Source organism: Elephas maximus, chromosome 3 (assembly GCF_024166365.1).
Source record: "Elephas maximus indicus isolate mEleMax1 chromosome 3, mEleMax1 primary haplotype, whole genome shotgun sequence".
In the NCBI taxonomy this organism is placed as follows: Eukaryota; Metazoa; Chordata; class Mammalia; order Proboscidea; family Elephantidae; genus Elephas; species Elephas maximus.
The window spans coordinates 145,280,801-145,291,122 of NC_064821.1; the positions used below are offsets into that span (position 1 = coordinate 145,280,801).

General features: G+C 39.8%; 1 long non-coding RNA gene across 1 annotated transcript in view; it reads right to left on the reverse strand.

The window, feature by feature from the left end:
• LOC126073268 (uncharacterized) overlaps nucleotides 1–9,941 on the reverse strand; it is a 28,054-nt gene extending 18,113 nt beyond the window's left edge. Inside the window, exon 1 of the long non-coding RNA XR_007516703.1 lies at nucleotides 9,882–9,941. This is a non-coding gene — a long non-coding RNA (uncharacterized LOC126073268). The remainder of the gene's footprint in view (nucleotides 1–9,881) is intronic.
• Nucleotides 9,942–10,322: the final 381 nt, after the last annotated feature.

The window sequence follows — 10,322 nt, forward strand, 5'->3', positions numbered from 1 at the left end:
ACCCTGTCATAAGTAGGAGACTGTCTGTATGTTCAATAACCTTAGAAACAATAACTGGCACATAGTAAGTGTTCAATAAGTATTTATCAATATTACCATTATCCATTTAATGTTTACAGCTCTTTGCAATAGGTGCTATGATTAGATTCATTTTATCAACGAAACAGCTAAGTCAAAATGGTCCAGGTAGTTTTGTATCTGATCTGAGATTAAATTAAGTTAAATGGTTCCTGGAAGCTAGAGCTCATCAAATCTAGTTTGATTTTTTGACTCAAGCTTCCCACAACCAACTGGCTTGGTGACTTTGGGAAATTCCATAACCACTCAGTGTTGCATTGGTAAAATAGGTAAAATGATGTTAGCACCTCACTAGGTGGTGAGGAAGGAGTCCTGGTGGCACCTCGGTTAAGCAGGCAGCTGCTAACTCGAAGGTTGGTGGTTTGAACCTATCCAGTGTTTCCACGGAAGAAAGACTTGGTGATCTGCTTCCATAAAGAAAACCGCCAGGAAAACTCTATGGGGTGGTTCTACTCTGTCATATGAGATCACTGTGGGTTAGAATCAACTCAACAGCACCCAATAACAATAAAAAAAAAGGTGGTGAGGATTTAATAAGATAATTCAGTAAATTCCATATCAATGAGCCTAACACCAGAATGCCCTCAAAGCCTATTAGCTACCATTATAATTATTAGTAAGACCCTAAAGACCAACAGTTACTTATTGCCCTATCTACCTTTTAAAAAATGGACACCAAGTTTTAAATCTCAGTGCTTATCCAGGACATTTTCCTTATATCATGACATTGTCCTATGACACTTCTGAAATAGCAGTCTGATTTGGTCCTGAAAAAACATTTGGCCGTGAGAAGAAGTCCTTGTGTCTTGCTATAAGTGACAATAACTCAACTTCCCTGCAGCTTACTTAGGGTTGGTTTTGATGATAAGCAAAGTATTAACTGGTCAATGAAGAACTAATTGTGGCCAGGAGAGTGCTGCAAACAAGTGACTTTACTGGCCCTGGAGTCTTGAACTTCTGTAGACCTGGTGTACAGAAATGGAAAATTAGTGAGTGACATCATGGTTCTGGAAAACTGGGTGAAAAAGAAAAATCATTCAAGGTTAAGCACAAGGTGAGGACTATCAGTGATAAAGCAGCACAACTTCTGTGGGGGCAAATTGTATCCTCTACACCATTAGTATAAGTCCTGTACTTTCACACAGTGTTTAAAATAATGGTAGGATAACTGATTTTGCATTATCGATTTTGAGCATAGTATATAAGAAATATTACAAGCCTGCTCCCTAGTTGCTTGCCAAAGGAACCTTAAGAAACTAGTAGAAAAAAAATTCTTTTTTTTTTTTTTTTAAGTGCAGTGAAGGCCTTTTATATCCAAGACACTTGTGCCCAAACAATTCACATTGAATTCCTCAGGTTTTGGGCCAAGTTAACTTGTTCATGGGATGTGAGGAGTAGAGAATCTAGGCCAACACAAACCAAATGAAACCCATTGCCCTCGACTGGATCCCAAATCATAGCAACTCTATAGGACAGAGCAGAACTGCCCCATAAGGTTTCCAAGGAGTGGCTGGTGGATTCAAACTGCTGACCTTTTGGTTAGCAGCCAAATGCTTAACCACTGTACCACCAGGTAAACACACACACACACACACTGGCTAAAATAGAGTTCTCTTGTATCTGTGTAACAGATAGTTCTCTGGGCCTACCATTTGACTACTAGCAGAAAAGTTGGTGGTACAAATCCACTCAGAGGCACCTTGGAAGACAGGGCTGGTGATCTGCTTCTGAAAGGTCGCAGCCATTGAAAACTCTATGGAACAGTTCTATTCTGCACACAAGGGGTCACCGTGAGTTGGAATCACCTCAACAGCAACTAACAACAACGGCAACAGCATTCACACAGACCTTTGCTAATTTTCAGAAATGGATACCCAGAGAGCTACCACTTTGAATTAAGAGACCTGAAACAAGTTCCACAAATACCAGTGGATTAAAATATAATACAGAAGGAGGAGAAAGACCTCTCTGGATACCCAAAAATCATGAAAATAAACCCTGGGCTATAAAAGAAGGCAAACAATGGGCCTCGGAAGAAAATCCCTTTCCTTTCCAGTTCCCTATTGGTGAATGGCCCAAAAATGTTTTCATAGGATTGTGAAAAAGCAAGAGAATCTTGTTTCTGACTCTCAGTTACATATATTCTTTTTGACTACAGATACAAGAAGCAGTGGGGAAAATAAAAATATGGCTAGGAACATGCTAAAGATTAATTAAAATGTTGAGACTACAGAGGGCCTGATGCAAATGGAATTTGCAGTTCAGGAAAAAGTAAACATAGGTGGAGGAGAGTAAGAGCATTTGATATCCTTTTTCTAAAGACCAAAAACCAAACCTCTTGCCTCCAAGTCCTTCCTGACTCTGGTGACCCCATGTGCTACAAAGTAAAACTGCTCTATAGGGCTTTCTTGGCTGCAATCTTTCAGAAGCAGATCTCCAGGCCTTTCTCCCCTAGCATCTCTGAGTGTGTTCAAACCATCAACCTTTAGGTTAGCTGTTGAGCACAAACTGTTTGCACTACCCAGGGATCTTAATCTTGTTTCATTATAAACTAAATATGTCAGAAAAAGCTAAGAAATTTTGAGATGCTTCTCTAGCAAAGCATCTTTCTAATAAAATAACAGCAACAACAATAGTTCTAACAATAGCTAATACCTACAAAGTGTGTATCCTAGGTGCTTTAGTCAATCCATGTTTTGTGGGGCACGGAGCTCATACAATTTGGGCTCCCTCTTTGAGAAGAAGAATACGCTATTTCTAGGGCCCCTCATTGGTAGGGTTGACAGGTAAAACACAGGATTCCCAGTGATACATGAATTTCGGAGGAAAAAAACAAATAAGTTTTTTAGTATAGGAACGTTCTGTGCAAAATTTTGGGACATATTTATACTAAAAACTGTATCATTTTAAAATATGCAATTCGAAGTTAACTGAGTGCCTTGTATTTTCATTTGCTAAATCTGGCAACCCTACTTCTAGGGTCTGGGAAGTGGCTGATAGTGTTGGGTTTAGGAAGTCACACATTTAAAAGGATCTGGAACTATTGTAAAGGTTTATACCAAAAAAACCCATTGCTGTCAAGTCGATTCTGACTCAAAGCAACCCTACAGGACAGAGTAGAACTGCCCCATATGGCTTTCGAGGAGTGCCTGGTGAATTCAAACTGCCGACCTTCTGGTTAGCGGTCATAGCTTTTAACCACTATGCCACCAGGGTTTCCATAAAGATTAATAGGGGTGTGCAAAAGGTGAATGAAAGTATGTCATACATCATATGACCTAGAGCAAAAGAAATTAGAATTGTCCTGCTTAAATAAGAGAAGAATAAGGGAACATTTTGACTACTGATTTTATGAATCAAAAATAATATTTAATAATTTAGAGGGCTTTTAACTAGTGCAACCAGGGTTCAATTTTTTAATCCCTTCAATGACTTCCAGCCAAGGATTATTAATCATATTTGTAGCTAATTCAAACCTTAGGCCTCTAACTCAAGTAGGTATGTAAAAAATCTTTTTTTCTTTTATTAATTTCCTTTGTTGTTGTTAGGTGCTGTCTTAGGCTGGGTTCTCTAGAGAAGGCAAACCAGTAAAGCATGTAAATATTTAGAGAGAGAAATTTCTATCAGGGAAATGGCTCACACTGTTGTAGAGGCTGGAATGCATGGGTCAAGATAGAGACTTCTCATGATTCACTCAGTTGCAGAGGCTGGTGAACCCAATATCAGCAGGTCAGAGAGCAGGGCTCTTGTTCACAGGCTGCAAAGACGGACGAATCCCAAGATCAGCAGGCAACACCACAGTTAAGCTGCTAGCTCAAGTCCCAAGAACCAGACAGAGGTCAAAAGAATAGGAGCCACCTTCAGGATTCAGAGCAAGCAAAAACCCATTAGCCTTGCCAGACGTCCACTTATATTCAACGCAGGCCACGCACCCAAGGAAATTTCCTTTCAACTGATTGGCTAATCATAGCAGATCCCATCATGGAGGGGATCACATTATATCATATCTCATCATGGAAGGGATCACAACATCATACAACTGCCTAACCACTGAGAATCATGGCCTAGCAAAGTTGACACACAAACTTGACCGTCACAGGTGCTGTCAACACAGTTCTGACTCATACCTACTGTATGTACAACAGAACAAAACACTGCCCAGTCTTGTGCCAACCTCACAATTTATGCTATGTTTGAGCCCATTGTTGCAGCCACTGTGTCAATCTACTTCATAGAGGGTCTTTCTCTTTTTTGCTGACCCTCTACTTTACCAAAGAGCTTGGCTGCTAACCAAAAGGTCCACAGTTGGAATCTACTTGGAAACTCTATGGGGCAGTTCTACTCTTTCCTACAGGGTCACTATGAGTTGAAATTGATTCAACAGCAAAGGATTTGATTTGTTCTCCTTTACCAACCATTATGTCCTTTTCCAGGGGTCGGTCCCTACTGATAATATGTTCAAAGTACTTGACACATAGTCTTGCCACCCTCACTTCTAAGGAGCATTCTGGCTATACCTCTTCCAATACAGATTTGTTCGTTCTTCTGGCAGTCCATGGTATAGTCAATATTCTTTACTAACACCATAATTCAAATGCATCAATTCTTTGGTTTTCCTTGTTCACTGTCCAGCTTTCAAATGCCTCTGAGGTGATTGAAAACACCATCACTTGAACAAGGACACATTAGTCTTCAAAGTGACGTCTTAGGTTTTTAACACTTTAATGAGGTCTTTTTGCAGAAGATTTACCCAATGCAATACATCTTCTGATTCCTTGACTGCTGCTACAATGGGCATTGACTATAGAGCCAAGAAAATGAAATCCTTGACAGTTTTAATCTTTTGTCTGTATACCATGACGTGATATTAATTTTTTTTACTTTGTGTTGAGACGTAATCCATACTTAAGCTATAGACTTTGATCTTCATCAGTAAGTGCTTCAAGTCCTCTTTACTTTCAGCAAGCAAGTTTGTGTCATCTGCATAGTGCAGGTTGTTAATGAGTCTTCCTCCAGTCTTGATGCCGTGTTCTCTTCACACAGTCCAGCTTCTCGGATTATTTGCTCACCATATAGATTGAATAAGTATGGTGAAAGGAAACAACCCTGATGCACACCTTTATTGATTTTAAACCACACAGTATCCCCTTGTTCCATTCCAAAGATTGCCTGTTGGTCTACATATAAATCCTGCATGAACACAATTAAGCGTTCTAGAATTCCCATCCTTCGCAAAGTTATCCATAATTTGTCATGATCTACACAGTCGAATGCCTTTACATAGTCAAGAAAACATGGGTAAACATCTGTCTGTTATTCTTTGATTTCAGCCAAGAGTCACCTGGTATCAGCAATGATATCCCTTATTCTACATCCTCTTCTGAATTCAGCTTCAAGTCCTGGCAGTTCCCGCTTTTGTATGACCTTCAGCAAAATTTTACTTGTGATATTAAAGATATCACTTAATAATTTCCACATTCTGTTGGATCGTCTTTCTTTGGAATGGGCACAAATAAGGATCTTTTCCAGTTGGTTGGCCAGGCAGCTGTCTTCCAAATTTCTTGGCATAGACAAGTGAGCATTTCTAGCATTGCATCCATTTGTCGAAACATCTTAATTAGTATTCCGTCAACTCCTGGAGCCTTGTTTTTTGCCAAGGCCTTCAGTGCAACCTGGACTTCTTCCTTTAACACCGCTGGTTTTTGCTCATGTGCTACTTCCTGAAATGGTTGAATGTTGACCAGTTCCTTTTGGTACAGTGACTCTGTGTATTCTTTCCATCTTCTTTTGATGCTTCCTCCCTTGCTTGATATTTGTCCATAGAATCCTTCAATATTGCAACTCGTGGCTTGAATTTTTTCTTCTGTTCTTTCAGCTTGAGAAATGCCGAACATGTTCTTCCTTTTTGGTTTTCTAACTTCAAGTCTTTGCCCATTTCATTATAATACTTTACTTGTTTTCTCAAGCCACCCTTGGAAATCTCCTGTTCAGCTCTTTTACTTCATCATTTCTTCCATTCACTTTAGCTACTCACTGTTCAAGAGCAAGTTTCAGAGTCTCTTCTGACATTCATTTTGGCCTTTTCTTTTCTTCCTGTCTTTTTAATGACCCCTTTCTTTCTTCATATATGACGTCTTTGATGTCATCCCACAACTCGTCTGCCCTTCAGTCATTAGTGTTCAATGCATCAAATCTATTCTTTAGATAGTGTCTAAATCAGGTGGCATATACTGAAGGCTGTACTTTGGCCCTCATGGACTCGCTTTAATTTTCTTGAGCTTCAGCTTAAACTTGTATAAGAGCAATTGATGGTCTGCTCCATAGTCATCCCCTGGCCTTGTTCTGGCTGATGGTATTGAGCTTTTTTATAATCTCTTTCCACAGATGAAGTCTATTTGATTCCATCCAGCAAAACCCATGTGTATAGTCACCATTTATGTTGTTCAAAAAAGATATTTCCTATAAATAGGTCGTTGGTAAAGCAAAATCCTATCATAAGATCTCTGGTGTGGTTTCTATCACCAAGGCCACGTTCTCCAACTACTGATCCTTCTTCTTCATTTCCAACTTTCACATGCCAATCACCAGTAATTATCAGTGCACCTTGATTGCACATTTGAGCAATTTTAGACTGCAGAAGTTGGTAAAAATCTTCAATTTCTTCGTCTTTGGCATTAATGGTTGGTGCTTAAATTTAATAATAGTCATATTAACTAGTCTTCCTTTGTAGGCGTATGAATATTATTGTATCACTGACAGCATTGTACTTTAGAATAAATCTTGAAATGTTCTTTTTGACAATGAATGTGATTCCGTTCCTCTTCACTTTGTCGTTTCTAACATAGTAGACTGTGTGATTGTCTGATTCAAAATGGCCAATACCAGTCCATTTCAGCTCACTAAAGCCTGTATCTATCTTCAAACATTCCATTTCATGAAATGGAATACTTGAATTTCTTTTAAGTAGAATGAAATCTGACTCAGAGCCTCAAGCCTCTTGGGCTAATGGGAAATTCTGTATTACTATTACAGAGTCCTTTTTCCTCTCCCAGGTCAATTTATTGTTCTGATGTTTAAGAAAGGCCCTTAAAACCTCTAATTTCCAATTTGTCCCAGTCCCCCTAACATTCCAACTTTCCAAGTCAACAGTGGTCACTGCAAGACTGGTCCTCTTTCCTTCTTTGTCCTACATGGAGAGCAGTAGCAATGATGGAGACCCATTACTTGGGGTCCAGCCTTCTGTGGTGCATATCTCCCCCTGGAACTCTCCCAGAGTGCTGGTCTTGAAACCCAAAGGCCACCTGTCTCATCTATAGACATGGAGATCTCTGAATTTTTTTCTTTCTCAGAGATAATCTCTCTCTTCTTTTTTTCTACCATGAGGCTAAGGGGAGGGTGGGCAGAGCCATCAGAAATATTGGTATCTTAACATTTTTTCCAATGTATACCTTTGATGTTAGGAAACTCACTACTTCTGGGTGCAACCAATTCTACCATTCATCAGCTTGGTTGCTTTTTAAAGCTGAATCTCCCTATCTTTTACCCTTTAGTCTCAGTTTGAAACCTCAGGAGAACTTAGAAAGTCTAATCTGAGAATGGTGAAGAAATTTAATCTGCAGTACTCCATAGTAATATCTGTTGAGAGCACCGTCCTGAAAAGGGTCATGAGGCTCCATCCGGTACTCAGTGGGAACAAGAGCTTTGGTCAATTATTGACAATGAGTAATTGTTGATCCTGGACTAAACCATTTTTTAAATGACACTCCTTCAAATATTTGAAGCCTCTTGAGTGGTCACTTCTCCAGACCAAAGACCACCAACTCCTTCAGGCATTTATCTTATGACCCAAATTCAGGTTTTCTTGCTACATTGTTTTCTTTGTTCTGAACAAAAATCAATATTCCTAACTTCCTGTTAAAGTATATGCTCCAGAAATGAGAGCAAAACCAGGAATCTTTCTATGGGAAATTCTGGTCTGTTAGTCTTTATATCCAAAGATAATCAAACCAAAGAACGTGGGCTGTATTAAAGCAACAAATATTTCTTGATTTGGGTACAATAAAAACCTTGTTGATTTTCTTTTAACTCTCAGATTTAACATGAGCCTCAAGTTCTATGCCTTTAAAGTACCAATCTCTGTCTTCTTTCTACAACCTCTTTCTTCGTTATTGCTGTTGTGTGCTGTGGAGTCAATTCCGACTCATAACAACTCTAGAGGACAGACTAGAACTAACCCATGTGGTTCTGTAGACTGTAATTGTTTCTGGAGCAGATCATCAGGTCTTTTCTCCTGCAGATCCGCTGGGTGGGTTTGAAACCCCAACATTTCAGTCAGCAGTCAAGCACTTAACCATTGTATCACCAGGGCTCCTAGCTAGATTCTAGTAGAAACTAAAAATATGGTTGGAGGAGAGCTTTAAAGGACAGCTTACAGGTTATAGAACATGGGCAAAGATGAGGAATCAAACATGGGAATGGGGCTGGCTTTGTTCTTGAGATGCCTGGGCTCCCACCTGTTCCATCTGCACAAGACAAGGTGGGAACCACTCTGATCTGCTTTGATGATCAGCAAATAAAAGCCCTGAGACATGAGCAAAATCCCAGAAGCATGTTGAAAGATACAGGGACTGAGGAGTATGGTGATAAAGGAAAGCCAGTATTCTGTTGTTGTTAGGTGCCATCGAGTGAGTTCCGACTCATAGCGACCCTATGCACAACAGAACAAAACACTGCCTGGTCCTGCGCCATCCTTACAATTATTATGCTTGAGCTCATTGTTGCAGCCACTGTTTCAATCCACCTCATTGAGGGTCTTCCTCTTTTCCGCTGGCCCTGTACTTTGCCAAACGTGATGTCCTTCTGCAGGGACTGATCCCTCCTGACAACATGTCCAAAGTATGTAAGACGCAGTCTCGCCATCCGTGCTTCGAAGGAGCATTCCGGTTGTACTTCTTCTAAGACAGATTTGTATTCTAGAGACATGGATATATTCATTGGAAACCCACATGGAAAAAAACATTTCAACTAATATGCTACTGGTCTTTGTTTTCAGTTAACAACACTTAAGGGTAGAAGGAGGCCAGATTTGCCAAAAGAACACTGTGGCCTCCCAGTCATCTAGCCAAACACAGAAAGTAAACTTTAGGAGGAAGAGTTTACATTATATAATCAGATATTTTCTTCTTGGCTTATCTAAACTATCACGTGTGGTTTTGTTAAAATAACATAAAATGAGTGTTGTTTTAAGAACAACAACAAAAAAAATATTGCTTGGAAATTCCAGTTAGGCAAATATCTTCACTTTCTAATTTCCTGTGATCTTTTCTGTAAAAGGCAAATTAAATCTATTTAAGGTACACCCTGAATGACTGCTATTCAATTCTGTCGGGGGCTTTTACTCTTGGCTGTGGCTAGAAAAGAAGATTCACAGTAAAGGGGCCTGTGGGGGTGACTGCCATCTACCCCACGTTTTCATAAATGGAGGCAGCCAGGCAAGGAACACAGCTGTCACCATTTCCCAAACACACAGTGAGGTGGGAGCTACTTGAGCAAAGGCCAACGTAACAGGCAAGTTGCCTCACACAGCAGATCTAAAATTTTATTAACAACAATTTGAGCTGCTCAGGCAGGTTCAATGCTTTGTATATACATATACAGATAGATCTATTCACGCATCCTGCATTTTCCCTGGCTGTTCCTGAGATCTAAAAGCTTACCTGTAATATCCCCACCATCCCCTAATATTTGAGATGGTCAGTGATCAACAGAAAATTGAAGCAAACTGGAGAAAATAAAAGCCTCACCTGGACCAGAAATCAGAGAAGGTTTGTTTAATCTGTCTCCCTTGTGCATCTTCATGTTGCAGATTCCAATTGGAGTGGAAATGCCAGGTCGCTCAGAGAGAAGGTTGTCCTTGTAAATGTGTCTTGGCCAATTGGAAATTGGCAGCATCCATGCTCTCTTGAGAGCTTCTTCTTGCCAAGCTTCTAGAACATTTCCCAAGACCTAGTGCATTGGCCAATTGGACAACATTTCACTAAGCACACAAACTTTTCATAGTGCAATCCAGACTTTTCAGAATTCTCAGTTGTTAGCAAAGTAGAAGAAGAAAAAAAAAATTAAGCTCCACTTTTCCCTACTCAGGTTCTTCTGAATGTCACCACATGGTCTTTGTAAAAGAGTGAAAGATAACATAAATTCCCTCATAGGTAAGGCTAATGAAGAGAGACATCTAAATTTAGAGG